A 17,086-nucleotide genomic window follows, 5' to 3' on the forward strand; every position below is an offset into this window, starting at 1 on the left:
TCATGATCTACATTAATGATCTTCCAAATCACATCCTTACATCATTTGTAGACATTTATGCTGATGACACTACAATTTATGGTAGCACATCTAAGACAGTAAACGATCAAGTTCTCTCCGATTCTCTCTCCTCTGATCTTGACCACGTGGTACAATGGGGAAAGGAGTGGCTGGTTACTTTTAATGCATCTAAAACCAAGCTTTCTCTTTACATCATCAACATTCTGATCCCCATCTGGCATCAATTGAAATGAATGGCTCTCGTCTTCAGGACTCAAGTTTTGACAAGCCTCTGGGCTTGACCTTTACTCCTGATCTTAAATGGAACACGTACATCAAATCTGTTGCCAAGGCCGCTGGAAAAATGGTGGGATCTTTCTATCGATCCAGTACATATCTCACTGCTGATGCAATTCTCTATCTATATAAGAGCCAGGTACGTCCAAGGATGGAATACTGTTGCCACGTCGGGGCAGGAACTGCTAGAAAGGACTTATCCTGCCTTGATAGAGTTCAAATTACACTTCGTAGCCTCGTAGGAGATGTCCTTTTCTCTTCGCTGCAACCTCTATCTCACAGAAGAGATGTTGCGAGTTTGTTTCTGCTGTATCGTTATTTTCATGGAAAGTGTTCGACTGAGCTTCAGTCTATGATCCTCCCTCGCCAAACTTTAACAAGAAACACTCGTCTAGCTGAAAACACTATCAATAATTCCCCCCACTCATTATCTGTGCCTAAACCTAAACGTAGATTCCATGAACAAAGCTTCTTTCTTAGAACTGAACGCCTGTGGAATTGTTTCTTCCCCAGAACGCCTGTGGAAATAGTTTCTTCCCCAGAACTGCTAACCTTTGGAACTCGATTCCGAGATTCTGCTTTCCCAACTGTACTGACATGCAGAAGTTCAAATGTAATGTGAACTGACATCTTGCCACTCATCTCCCTTCATAATACACCTGCAACTTATGTCCCTGATAGTAGTCCCCTACTTCAAAGTTGCACTGTGCCTTGCTTGGGATGAAAATTTGAATAAAAAATATTTTTGACACAAATTTTAAAGTAAAAGCAGCTGTTCTGCACACTTTGAATAAAGTCGATTTGGGGTATTATACTTGCATTGTTAGAAATAATAATAAGTGCAATATTGTCAGTCACCCCAACATTTCTAATAATGTTCCGAAATGTTCAACATTGTTGGCATTGTTTTTTTTAAATATGAAGGAAATACAAATTTGACAAAAAACAGGTCATATATCAAATCTAAATAGAAAAAAAAATAGTGGTGGCTTGCTCCTTTAAAATTCCACCATCGCCTCGGCGTGGCATGGGGTTGTAACTCCATCCCTGCAGACAAACAATGGCACTGTTATGAATCATTATAACTCAAGTGGAAAAAAGATTTCTGCTTCAACAGATTAATGCGCAATAAAATGTTTAACTGGAAAATTATTTTACTGCAAACTATTGATCAATATTACACTTTAAAAAAAACTATTTACACTCAACCAATTCAAAAGTTTGCTCAAAACTGACTCTTCACTCCTCGGACATTGTAATGAATGTCAATAAAATACTGAGCACTTGGAAAAAGTCACTATTACTTTTCCTACTGCAATGAAATATTTGTGTGTTCAAATAAATAGATTTATATTTGTAAATTACAATCCTCAGCGAATTAATTCTGAAATTATGAATTTCAACGCAAAAATAGTTTTGCACAAATTTCAATGTAAAAACACCTAATGTGCACACGTTTATTAAAGTTTATTTTGGGCATTAGATTTAAAAAAAATGATAAATAATAATAAATATTTTAAATATTTATAAATTTTCTCATTATAAAAAACGATTATTATATTGATTATAATTTTTTGACAGAAGAAATAAAATGAATTGCATATAAAACATTAGAAGAAAATTTTAAATCATAAGAAAAATCTAAAATCAGTAAATTATCAATAAATATTTTCATAATAAAAATGCGTTTATTAGTTTGTTTAGTTTAATTTGTAGAAGAAAAAACATTAAAAAAAATTCAAAATCAGCAAATTTATTCAATTTTGTCATAAAAAACGATTGTTTTATTAATATTGCTGAGGTAAACATGTTTTACTTCATTATAATAAGTTATACATAAATTGACAATATTTATTGATATAATTGGATGATTTAAAATTTTTCTTCTTATGTTTTATATGTAATTCATTTTATTTCTTCTGTCAAAAAATTATAATAAATATAATAATCGTTTTTTATAATGAGAAATTTATAAATATTTAAAATATTTATTATTATTTATCATTTTTAAAAAATCTTTTATTATTTTTATTAGTGCATAAGGCAGATCTGGTTGAGTTTAAATAAAATATTTTTAAAATTCTAGTATCTTCCTTTTTATAATTTAATATTAATAATTTTCGGTAAAATAATTTTCCAGTTAAACATTTTGTTGAACATTTTTCTGTTGAAGCCGAAATCTTTTTCAAAATATATATATATCAGATAAATGCAAAAGTTGTTGCTGGATTTTAAACTAATGCTATTTATTTTATGCATATTGTTATTACTTAAGCATATCGCCATGAATAATTGATAAATTATTGTTTCAGATTATTAAAACGTTATTCCTATTTTTCTGTAACATTTTCACCTATATTAATCCGAAGAAGTCATTCTTAAGTTGACTAGAAAGGAAATAATGTTTCATCATTATAATGCACGTTCTCACACAGCAACACTGACCAAAGAATTATAAATAGTAAATGTCGTTATTATTACGAATAAAGATTTCCAAAAAACAGTTTTTCATTTGCAAGATTAACTTTTAAATAGACAAATAATTTTACACAAACCTAATATGATATCAACTCTATACAATTGCGTTCTTATAGGATTGCAAAAGTTAATCTATGTTTGCCTGCATTGTTTTTAATTTCTGTATAATTGTGTCTTTTCGGGCATAAATGATGTGCAAATATATAAGCTTGTAATTGCCTGCATATGCACATGAGTGTATATGTGTGTGTGTGTCAGTGTGTGAGTGCACTTACATCCTGACGTTCGAAGTGCCAAAGGCAACCATCTCAAGTAAGACGTCTGAAAAGTGGTAAAGTCTTAATTGACCGCAATCTTGTGTGCATTACCTTTCTATGACGGAGTTTAGAATTCAAATTTCTTTTCACCCACCTTTTCTGCTTTTCTTTAGATTCTCTTTTTCTCCATCTCTTTATTCTCTCTTTTCTCTCTCTCTCTCTCTTTCTCTCTCTCTCTCCTTGTATTGCTTTCTTTTTTAGTGTTTCTTACGTTTTGTCTTGTACAAAGCCCTTCACTTGCATCGACAACAGCCCCTACTCAGGCACCACTAGTTGTCGCTTTTATTTGTAGTTGTGGCTTATTTGTCAACAGTAACGCGACCAGTATTATAAGTATGGACTCCCGAATGCTTCATAGACAAACGATATTTAATTAATAACCCTCATTACCAGTATGACATTTTTTTTAAGGAGAGAGCGTTCTTCTTCTTCTTCTTCTTCTTCTTACCACCCACTTTCTTCTTCTTTTTTTTCTTCTTCTTCTTCTTCTTCTTCTTCTTCTTCTTATTCTTATTATTATTATTATTATTATTATTATTCTGCGTCTACGTCGTTTTCTATGTATTATTCATTTAGTTCTTCCACTCCTTCACCTTTTCTCTTCTTTGTTCCTTCTTCGTATTTTTCCTCTTCTTCCTAGTGTTCTATTTCATTCATCATCCCCTGTATATTATTATTATTATTATTATTATTATTATTATTATTATTATTATTATTATTATTATTATTATTATTATTATTATTATTATTATACTGTGATTTAAAAAATATATATTTCTTTAATTTCGTTTGCCTCCACTCCTTTTCTTCTTTTCTTAGTTTTTTTCTTATTGCCATGTCTTTATTCTTGTCATTTCTCGATTTCTTTATCGTTTTATTTATTTCATATCCAACTTCATTTTTTTTGTCTTTTTTATTCTTATCTCCTGCTTCATTTTTTTTTGTCTCATATTTCTTTCTTTTTCTCTTATTTCTGATCTGTAACCTTTTCCTCTTTACGTTGCTATTACTATTATTATTATTATTATTATTATTATTATTATTATTATTATTATTATTATTATTATTATTGAAAATATTCTTTTTCTTATTTTCTTCTTTTTATTATAAATATCATTATTAGAAATAGTTTTCTTTTTATTACTGTAATAATTTTTCTTCTTATTATTAGAAATATTCTTCTATTCTACTACCGAATCCCCTGTATCTCCTTATTTATTTGTTTTCCTATTTTTTCATTTTGTCATCATTTGTTTTTAGCTTATATTCTTCTTTATCTATCCTTTTCATTATCCTCCATCTTTATCCTTATTCTTACTTAATTTTTCTCATTCTCTTTCTTCGTCTTCATTTCTCGCTACCTTGTTTTCATCTTTATAGCCTACAATGGCGTTCTCCTTCTTTTCTTCTTCGTCATCCTTTATCCGTTCCTTTTCTTCGTTGTAGTCCTCCTCTCCCATTTCGGTTTTCTCCGTTCTCTTTTTCTCCTCACCTCATTCGTTTCTCCTCGCATCTAAGTCCGACACTCCGAATTCCGGCTTAATTTATTCAACATGCCCGAAGACAACTTTCCAGACAACAACAAACGGAATAAGAATGGACGACATCGGATAGAATAAAGACAGTTTAATAAACCCTCATCAAAATATAATTTGTTTATCGATATTTAATACGAAAGATGTTGCCCTCTATTATAGACACATTGTTCTCCAACAAAGTAAACGAGTTGTGTTTGACTAACAAATGCAAACTCTTCTTGCGGGAACCGCACGTGCTCGTTATAAACACTGATTTACATAATGCTAAATGGTAAAAATAAAAACTATTATAAATCCTATAATGATAAAAGGATATGCGGCTAGAGTTTAAAATGTGGGGAAGTAAATAAAAATAGTTTCCCTTCTTGTAATGTAGATTCTTTTATTTCACACACATAAAAAAAACAATAAACAAAAGCAAAAAAGAGGGTCTCTTGGTACAATAAATATGACCACACAATTGGGTACAAAAACACCGCATTTTCCGCTTTGATAGCACAGTTGTTATATGCAACTCAGCATATCTCTAGACAGCTATGTCTGTCTGGCGACTGTTCGATCGTTTGAAGTAGCATTATCGTCGGTCTATTACACATATTTTACTAAAGTTACCACTTTTTAATGACCAAAGGCCACTCAAGAATAAGGGTTTATGATTATAAGATGCCCGATGAGACACGTATGTGAGAATCGTAAATGGTAGAGATTGAACGGAATTTTATTATTTAAAAGGGCTGCTTAACAAAAACTTTACAATGGCATGGAAAACGATTATGTTATAGTCAGATGAGAAACATCTCCGCGGTATTGCGTGCTCAATGAATTTGTATTTAGTTTTAACTAGTTAGAAGGAGGAAGATATAGATAGATGGATAGATAGATAGAGAGAGAGAGAAAGAGAGAAAGAAAGAGAAAGAGAGACAAAAACATAGAGCACGAGAGAGTAAGAGAGAGAAATTGTATATAGTGGTTTTAGTTAGATGAGTGTTTGTTGTGAATGTTTAAGCTAGAAATAGCCCTTCTTAATGTATCTCTACGAGAAGTTCTGTCCATCCGTTATTAGGCCTTCTGATCTGTCAGTCTTACCGTTGAAATTATATTATTTTTGATCAGTCACGTTTATATTCGAAATATGATTACTGTATTACTTTACGATATGTTATTTGTCGGTTGATTGCTCCTCCAATTTCTCACGCTTTTTCGTCAATCTGTAAAATTCCACATTTAAATAGTATTTTAACATGGATCCACCTGTAAAATGTCTTTATCAATTCATTGCTCAGTCCTCTAGTATGATTCTCGTAACAGTATGAAGTGTCACTAAAAGTCACGTGACCTGCAAACATCACAGGCGAAGTCCTTACGGTCATAGATACACGTTATTTTCTGTTTCGATTCCGAAGGAAATTGCTTCGGGAATCATAAAACATGTCCAATAGTGACGTTTTTTTTTTTTTTATTTTCCGAAAAAGTTTTTAAAAATTACATAAAAGTGAGTATTTTTTTTTTTGCTTGTGCAATACTATGCAATTTTATATTTGTTAAGTAGATTTGATTACTAATTTACACGTCACTTAATTTTTAAGTTAAATATGCACGTGTTTGTAAACAAGTTTTAAAGGAGTTTTTGTGCAATCCTTTTCCTTAATAATACAGCAAACAATGTTGAATCCTGTATCTTTTAAATGTATTTATTCTTATAAGGATCTACACAAGGGAATTTTTGGTCAGAGATTTAAAAATTCTATTTTACCTTAAAACTGTTAAACAGATAAAATTTTACATGAGCTTCATCCAGTTCGTTCTCTTAATAATTAATAAAAGTTTTCACAGTATCATCCATGTATTTTAGAGAGATCTTAAGTAAACATTTATTTACGACCGTAAATCTTTTTATTTATTAAATTTCATAAAAAATTTCTTTGTATAAAAATAATTTTTCAAGTTTATTATTCCCGTGAGAAAGTTTGTTTTTGTATAACAATATATTTTTTAAAAGTAATGTTTATCCAAAAGCATAATTAAAATATACATATTTCCATTAAAAACGGGTAATATATTTATTTCTCAAATTATTTTGAATCAACAAGTTTTATAACAGTTCGAAATTTGGTTCTTATTACGAATAAAACATAATTAAGAAAAACACACAAATACAGAAAATATTTATGATGCATGCATTCGTCACGGAGCAAAAAATGTCATATTCCGAAAATCGCATGAATTGATCAAAATTTACGGCTCTTTTTTTAGAGAAATATCATCTCTCTCATCTCCGTTGTCTTTCAGGACGTTTCTCATAGCGAAGTTTCGGTTGCGCATTACATAAAAGCATGCGGCGTGGCTGCACATGCAGTTCCACAGTTCTCTGCTAACTAGAGCTTGTGTGTCTTTTAATTGTCAATTTCACCTGAACATATGCGAAGCCATGTTGTTCTCAGATCCACAACATCAGTTTGTCGGTGAGTGCAACTGAAACTACTGTGACTCGATCAATTTATGTGATTTTTGGAACATGACATATATGTTCGGTGATGAATACGTATATCGTAAAGATTTGACCGTAATCTCTGTATTTTTGTTTTTTATTAAGTTGAATTCTAAATAAGAACCAAAAATTGATTAATCAATTAGTCTTTGGTATTTACGTAGAATATAGGTCGAGCTAATGTAATAGCGTTATAATATAGAACCCTATTTTTTACAAAATTATACAACAGATGTTTCTATACGTTTGATTTAATAAGATATATTTCCGCACTAGTAACTTTGTATTTAAATAATTTCTTAGAATTGAAATCGTTTTCATTTTTAAAAAATAATTACTGTTCGATTTTTATTTCTTTGTTTAATTATCGTTATTTTTTATTTACTAAATTCATAATTAAGTTTTTGTAGCAATTGACTGTCCATCGCATTTAACATACTTAATTTTGCAAATATAGTTCTTGCTTTTGCTTTTTAATTAATCTTCAATAAAATTCAGTTTTAGAATAAATCGAATCGTATTCTTTTATTTTCTTTTCAAATGCAATTTTAAAGGAAATAATATACGAATTTTGCCTATTAAACCTATGAAACAACCAAATTTCATGCGTTGTTTCACAAAAACAACAACAACCAGCACATAACATTTCCATTTTGAATGAATTCTCATTTTTCTTTTTATATTCAAATTATTTTTTATAAATTAGGTTTCATATAAATTACGTTTCTAATTTTTCTCTTTTTTTCAATGCAAGTTTTAAAGTTTTCTAAAGTTTTTGTAGAATGCTTTCATTCATTATCGACATATATTGCTTACTAAAGCCTCAAGCATGATATCTTTTGTCAGTGATTAGGCCTCCTATTACGAGGGTCACAGTCAGTTACCATTTCACTTATAAATTGTATTTTTCTACAGCGAAAAACGTACAGATTGAACGGATACGTCCCAAGATTCATTTTTACTTAATTCATTACTAATATGATGCTAATTATTTTCAATTCTTGCCATAAGAATATATTTGATGTTTTTAATCACCCTCATACTTGAACGATTTGGGTAATTCTATTCCACGTCCTAACACTTCTTGAACCAGTATCATCCATGACTGTACGATGGTGAATTAATATGAACACACCTGAAATCCTTAACAAAATCAAAAGGACAAACATTTCTGTCTCGACTCCACATTTGAAAACTGTGTTCTGTTTTGTTTTTGTGTGTTTTTCTGTCATTGACAAATATTAACATGGACCCTCACGTAGTCACACAACAACAAGATTCTTCGCATGTGTAAAACGGTTCTATAGAACAACCTCAATAAACAGGAACAACGTGACACCCGCATATCTAAAACTTTAACAAGATTCAATTTTGGAGAGAGTAGATGATATTTCCAAGCGTTCAAGTCATCGAAGATTTTACAAGTACCAGAGGTTACACACACACACACACACACACACACACACACACACACACACACACACACACACACACACACACACACACACACACATATATATATAAGAGCAAATAGTTAATAAAACATGTTAAAAACGCTTTGAACAAGAGTTAAAACATATTTAATCTGAAAAGGAAACACTTAATAAGTGGATTTTTCAAAGTGTTTTTTAACATGTTTTATTAACTATTTTCTCTTATTATAAACTCTATCTCCTATTTGGTTTTATTGAGCTTTTACATCTGGTTGCGATTACTTTATAAATATTAATTATTTAATACTTATAATAGAAACTAAAGTTTTACCATTTTGGATCATTTCGGTAAATTTAATTGTAATTTTTATTTCATGTTAATTATTATAGTAAAAAAATAATTATATATATATATATATATATATATATATATGTATATATATATATATATATATATATATATATATCAGTGTTGGCAAAATGAATGTCCGCACTTGTAATTTTTTCAAAAACTGCAAATTTAAAATAAATTTAATATAACTGTTTAAACAATCTATACCTAATTTGGTTCGCGTTTTATTCCTCTATAATTTTACCTGTTCATATTTGACTGTTAATTGAAATATTCTAGTGTTCACGTCAATTTAAAAAAATAACTTCAAATTGAGGAGGCAAAAAGAATGTCCGCAGCAACAAATTCGCTTAAAACCAGCTAAAATTATCGCCCCTAAATCAGTTTAAAATATCCAACCACAGGCAACAAAGCATCTCTAATCGTAATTGTTGTTGTTATACAACGTAACATCTAGTCCATGTGTCACGACTTTCTTTTAGTGATTGTCAGGGACTCATTAATCTCCACCTTTCTGGTTTATTCAATCGAGAAATCGGCCGCAAATTGAAATGTGATGAGAAAACGGTATGAAAGACTGCAAAAACACCAAAACACCGGCAGTGTGTGATGCCCTAAATCTGGTTATACAAGAGTTACTTCTAACAGGGAAGACAATGCTATCAAGATCCGCAGCCTAATAAACAGATTTGAAACGGTTCTACAAATCCAACAGCAGTGCAATTTTAAAAAAAAAAGCCCTCTCTTTCTACTGTCAAAAACAGGTTAAAGAAATTTTATTTCCGAGGATATGTTGCAACTCTGTAAAGAACAGAAAGTGCCGTCTGGACTTCGTCAGCTGCAATGAAGACCGTGACTCTGTATATTGATCAAAAGTGCTTTTTAGCGACGAACGCAAGCTCAATATGCTAGGCAGTGATGGTAGGCAGTACGTCCGTCGGAGGAAAGACGGAGATTTTTATCCTAAGTACTCAGTCTCAACGCTGCAAGGTGGTGGAGGTTTATTTTGGTGTTGGTTATTATTAGTACCAATGGTCCAGGGCCTATAGTTCTCTTGCAAGTCGAATTAATTGGACCAAGTACATTAATATGTTGACTGAACATTTTCTACCCTACTTTGGTCGGCATTTGGATGATAATTCCATCTTCATGCAGGATAATGCTCCCATTCAAACAGCTGGCAATGTCAAGAGATTCATGGAAGAGCATGATATTCCGTCTTTGGATTGGCCTGCACAATCTCCAGACCGCAATCCTATCGGAAACCTATGACATTAAATCAAACAACAGCTAAGCAAGGATAAAATTTGGAAGAACTTTGGACAAAAATTAAAGAAAAGTGGGATGCCCTTTCCCTGGACTATTGCGGCAGTCTAATTCAAGGAATTCCCAAAATATTTCAGGCTGTCTAATTGCAGAAGGGTTATGCTACTAAATATTTACTAGTTCATTGTGTTCCTGTTGTATTTGTGTTGCATTAATGTCCTAACATTACATTTAAATAACAATTTTCTATTGTAAGGACTTTCTTTTTGCCTCCTCAATTTGAAATTATTTTTTTAATTGCCGTGAACACTAGAATATTTCAATTAAAAGTCAAATATGAATAGGTAAAACTATAGAAGAATAAAAGGCCAATATAAATGCGGTATAGTCTGTTTAAACAGCTACATTAAATTTCGCTTAAATTTGCAGTTTTTGAAAGAATTACAACTGCGGACTTCCTTTTTGTCGCCTATATATATATATATATATATATATATATATATATATATATATATAACCTAGTTTTAATTCATGGATTTTATCATGCTCATTCATTTAACATGGTGCGCGCACACACACACACACACACACACACACACACACACACACACACACACATATATATATATATATATATATATATAAACAATGGGGCATACATCTGCCTCGATAGAAAATGAATAAACTCTGAAAAGAAACCTAAAAAGAAACATGAAAAGAAACATGAAAAGATAAACCGTTTATATTGAAGCAAAATTACGCATCACCTACTACACTTCGTCTGAACTGTCCATGACTAAAACCAATTTGATTTATCAGTTTCCTAATAGAAATCGTTCCAGAAAAGATATGAATCGATTTGATAGGAATCTAATAAAATACCACTTCAAGGTAAATAAATAACCAAGGATAAGTGTTAAATGGGTAGATTCCAATCCCAAAAATAAATTCTTTTCTCATTGTAAGAAAACATTACTTAATGAATATGAGGACTAAAGGACAAAATAAAGGAAACAAGAGTTATAAAACCAAGGTTCACTTTCTACTCATCTTTAAAGGTGATCTAATGCCGAAATATAACATTCATTACAAACTATTTATTTCATCTAATTTATTGGACCTGGGTTGTTCCTTTTTGCCAATAGTTATTGAAAATTTTATTTTTATCGAAAATATTAATTCGGTGATAACAACAATATATATGATTTGATTAGAAATTAGCTAGCTGTTTCTAGAGATCGTGATTATTATTATTATCATTAGGCCAACGGCCCGTTTGAAGGAATCGCCAACACACGAGGAATTTAACGTAATAAACGTTGGATAAAGGTCACACTAAACGCATCAATGATTACCAACCGCCTCAAACAGCAACATTGCAGACATTCACCAGGAATAAAAATGCCCAAAACTTCGTCCAGCCAAAATATCACGAACGAAACAATTGCAGAAGTCTCTCCAATTGAAAACGCGCCCATCATTTACTGGATAAATGAACATAAATTGATGATTCGTATTATTTGGATTAATCGAACTACTGTTCTCATCTTCAGAGTGATTTTAACAACGTTTCGGTCGATGTCACCTTCGACCTTCTTCAGGTGTATCTTGTCGAATTAGGGAATATTTTTGTTGAACTTGGGAATTTCGACGTAATTTCGAGCGGAACTCTTTATTTACTTCACAGGGATTGCGTGCTCTTGTTCCATCAGCCATTTCCGCAACGAACCGTGGCGCAATAGTTAGAGTACTTGGAAAAATCAATTGTAAAATACCACTTCAAGGTAAATTGTAAATGTATGAGGGTTGATGGTTCAATTCTCAGTGCGAGCTACCGAAAAATACAATTGTGAATTACTTAGGACCTCTACCCAGTCATGGCTGACGGAACAAGAACACGCTAACGCATGAAGTAAATAAAGGGTTCCGCTCAAAATTCAGTGCAAATTCCAGAGTTCGACAGAAATATTCCCGAGTTCAACAAGATATACATGAAGAAGGTCGAAGGTTACATCGACAGAAACGTTGTGAAAATCACACTCAAGATAAGAACAGTAGTCCGATGAATCCAAAAATACAAATAACCAATCCTCATCTCAAAAATTCAAAAACGTCATAAATTTATTAATTCCATTTCTAAGAAAACATTGACACTAGTGCATACACCGCTTTGAATTAGATTGTATAATCGATTGCTAAACATTCGAACTCCTCCATCTATGTATACTTACTTGAAATACTCGCTTAAACAACAATGCACGCTCATTTAAACTATTGATGTCGAACATGTGTGTGTTTGCAGTCAGCACCAACCCTATTCAGGGTTTAATCGACTTCCTTCGAAGGAGGAAGTTTCATGGGAGTATGAAATTCACAAGCGGTCCCCAGTCGCATGTATGTTAGGGGAGATGACGACGTAAAATTTTTGCAACTTTTTGCAGGGAGGTGTCGACTTCCTCCTACATACAGACTTCCCAAATTGGTCACCCATTTTAGTAATGACCAGGCTCAACGTTGCTTAACTTCGGTGATCTGACGGGAACAGGTGTGTCAACGTGATTATGCGGTATACATAGTGCAGTCTCATTTAAATCCTTAATATCGGTTACATATCAGATCCATTTACCTCCATCATATCCCTTAGATTCGTCTATAAAAAGAGACATTGTGATTCGCATGCAAATATATCAAATTTGATTAAAGTGTACATATCGGTTCACTTTCACCATCTTTGCTTTCTTGATTGCAAAAATATGATTCACTTTGATTAATTTTGCTGACTTGCTTGTATTAAAAAACGACTTGTTACTAATATTGCTTCATATCTACATGCAAATGAGCTTGCATTTTTATCCGTTTTAATCGTAATCGATTTCTATGAACGATTGTCTAATTGGTACTATAATTTCCCCCGGGGAAAAGCCTTGTAGCCCCCTTACAACCCACCACAAACCAAGCCAGACATTTAAACCCTAAAATGTTTCGCATATTAAAGTCCCAGCTTCAGACAGACATATACCAAATCTCCATTACTAATAGAGGTTCAACAATACAGAGAATCGAAATAATAGTTTTGCATTCAGGAAGACAGATATCAAATTCTCATTAGTAATAGATAAAGAATTTAAAGTGTGAAACATGTTTCTGAATTTTTGAAATGAACATTGGTGATTTGCATTATTCGGATTACTGTTCTCATCTTGAGTGCTATTTTCAATACGTTTCGACTGACGTAACTCCGACTTCTACATGCCTATATCATCGAACTCGGAAATTTTTCGGTCGAACTCGGGAATTTGCACAGAATTTCTCCCGTATCGTACGGATGATGTTCTAGGTAATATTCAGTTCTAGTTCAACTCTTCTGGAGATTGAAGGTTCAATCCTCGGTCAACGTGATACTAAGAATAAAATTGCAAATTACTTAAGACTTCCATATGGTCACGGCTGACAGGACAAGAACATGTTACTCCGTAGGTTAAAGAAAAGAATTCCGTTCAAAATTCTGTGCAGATTCCTGTGTTCAATAGGATATACCTGAAGATGATCCGAGGTTTCATAGGCCAAAATGTTGTGAGAACACTCAAGATGAGAACAGTAGTCTGAATTATCCAAATACTACAAATATGTTAAACATATTTTTCGGTGCGCAATGAGATAAAATATATTATATTTTGGGCCCATATATATATATATATATATATATATATATATATATATATATATATATATATATATATAGCAAATTTTGTTAGAATTTAATGGCCAGTTTTTGTGTAACCTTGCAATTCAAAGAACAAAACTAAAAACACCCTGGTAAAAAGGATAACTTTATAATATAAAATATAAAAACGAAATAATAAACAATAAAATGAAAAGGTAATTGATAATCAATTAGCGTCCAATTTAGTGAAGCACTTGTGTTAGACAAATATATAACTTCAAAGCAATACCGGCGTATTGCCACCTTTAATGGGCCGTCAGGGCCTCATTACCGCAACAATACTCCCTATTTGTAGAATATAGTAGAAAATAAAAAGAAAATCGACGACCGTCATTAAAACAGAACCTTGTTTGCAACAACTGCACACGTTTATGTAAAATCCGGTCGGTGTGCATCCGTGCACTTCCAGCCAGCCAAGTACGAACACTTGCCTTATACGATGAGTCGGCCACACGTACCAATTGGCACGTGCCCCGATTGTTGTGACGAACCAATGTTTTAAAGCCGGCGAAGTCTTAAGACAATTTTTTAGAAAGACATTTCTGACAGTGTGCCCATGCAAAAATAAACACGTGTTTTTTAAAAGCCTACACCGAACGCATTGTAAAAATATTACATACGCTCGCAATATCCTAACAATTATTTAGTTGTGTGAACACAATACACAAGAGGTAGTGATCCCACTTCACACGCCAACAACTGATGGAAAATAATGATGGTTATTTAATTATATCAAAAATACACTTCCCAAATGTGTGAGTCTCTGTGTAGCTTAATTGTCATAAACAATTGCCATAACTTTACTACCTAATTTTACTCATGTATTGATAATCGTTGAATTAGATACTTAACAATGATATATAAATATTATATCTTTTTACGAAAATCGATTGTGACAAGGCGTGATGCTACTTGAGGTAAGGAGCTAAAAAACAGTACTTCATGGTGAAAATTTGGCCAATGATAAGTGTTAGATGAAATAGATTCTGAATAAGAAAAAAACATTTTTTTCTTTCTTTGTCAAATAAATCGCACATAGAATATGAGGACTAAAAGACAAAATATCGGAGGCGAGAGTTATCAGACAAACGTAAACCTAAGGCCCAATTTCTTCTCTATTTTTATAACACTTATGTTGATGCATGAAATAATCATTATGTAAGCACACACACAAACATACCGACTCAGACACACACGCACACACACACACAAACAGACACACACACACACACACACACACACACACACACACACACACACACACACACACACACACACATATATATATATAAGAGCAAATAGTTAATAAAACATGTTAAAAACGCCTTGAAAACGAGTTAGAAACATATTTAATCTGAAAAGGAAACACTTAATAAGTGGATTTTTCAAAGTGTTTTTTAATAAGTTTTATTAACTATTTGCTCTTATTATAAGCTCTATCTCCTACTTGGTTTTATTGAGCTTTTACATCTGGTTGCGATTACTTTATAAATATTAATTCTTTAATATTTATGATATAAACTAAAGTTTTACCATCTTGGATCATTTCAGTAAATTTAATTGTAATTTTTATTTCATTTTATATATATACATATGTATATATATATATATATATATATATATATATATATATATATATATATATATATATATATATATATATATATATGGACATTTTAATATCTGCATTGTGCAGGAAGCCTTTGGACTAATACTGTACCCCTTTGTAAATCTGTTTATATGTATGAATATACATTTTATGAATAAGGGGCGCTAATACGTGTCCCTGCTTTGAGGATTTCCTTATTTAAAAACCGAGATCCGGATAACTTCTGCGTGTTACATTTTCAATGCTATTATAGACTCATTACAGATATTGAAATCTTTATTCTAGATTATTCTCATGCGCGTGTACTGGATTCTTTTAATTTTATCCTGGAGTATACTAAATTCCTGATGGATTATCTTCCAAGAAATAGTGTAAATTAACATTTTAATTTACTTTTTTTTTACTTGCTTTAATTTTTATTTATATTCCACATTTTAAAATTTTTATTTATATTCTACATATTTAATGTTTATTTATATTATACATTTAAAATTTTTTATTTATATTCTACATATTTAATGTTTATTTATATTATACATTTAAAATTTTTTATTTATATTCTACATATTTAATGTTTATTTATATTATACATTTAAATTTTTTTATTTATATTCTACATATTTAATGTTTATTTATATTATACATTTAAAATTTTTATTTATATTCTACATTTTAAATGTTTATTTATATCCTACCTTTTAATTTAATATTTATATTCTACATTTTAAATGTTTATTAAATTTCTACATTTTAAATGTTTATTTATATTCTACATTTTAACTGTTTATTTGTATTCTACATTTTAAATGTTTATTTATATTCTATATTTTAAATTTTTATTTATATTATACATTTAAAATGTTTACTTAATTTCTACATTTTAACTGTTTATTTATAATCTATATTTTTAATTTTTTTCATATTCTATATTTTGAATGGTTATTTATATTCTACATTTTAAATTCTTATTTATATTCTACATTTTAAATGTTTATTTATATTTTTGATTTTAAATATTTATTAAATTTCTATATTTTATATGTTTATTTATATTCTACATTTTAAATGTTTATTCATGTGCAACATTTTACATGTTTATTATATTCTTCAGTTTTAATGTTTATTTATTTGCTACATTTAAAATGTTTATTTATATTCTACATTTAAAATGTTTATTTATATTCTACATTTTAAATGTTTATTTATATTCTACATTTTAAATGTTTATTTATATTCTGCATTTTAAATGTTAATTTATATTGCACGTTTCTAATATTTATTTATATTCTATATTTTAAATGTTTGTTTATATTTTATATTTTTAATGTTTATTTACATTCTACATTTATATTCTATATTTTAATTGTTTATTTCTATTATACATTTTAAATGCGTACTTATATTCTACATTTTAAATGTTAATTTATATTCTATATTTTAAATATTTATTTATATTCTACATTTTAAATGCTAATTTGTAATCTACATTTAAAGTTTATATGTATATTCTAATTTTTAAACGATTATTTATATTCTACATTTTTAATTTTTATTTAAATTCTGAATTTTAAATGTTTATTTATA

This window comes from Euprymna scolopes, chromosome 3 (genome assembly GCF_053919585.1).
Source record: "Euprymna scolopes isolate OS-2025 chromosome 3, ASM5391958v1, whole genome shotgun sequence".
NCBI classification, from domain to species: Eukaryota; Metazoa; Mollusca; class Cephalopoda; order Sepiida; family Sepiolidae; genus Euprymna; species Euprymna scolopes.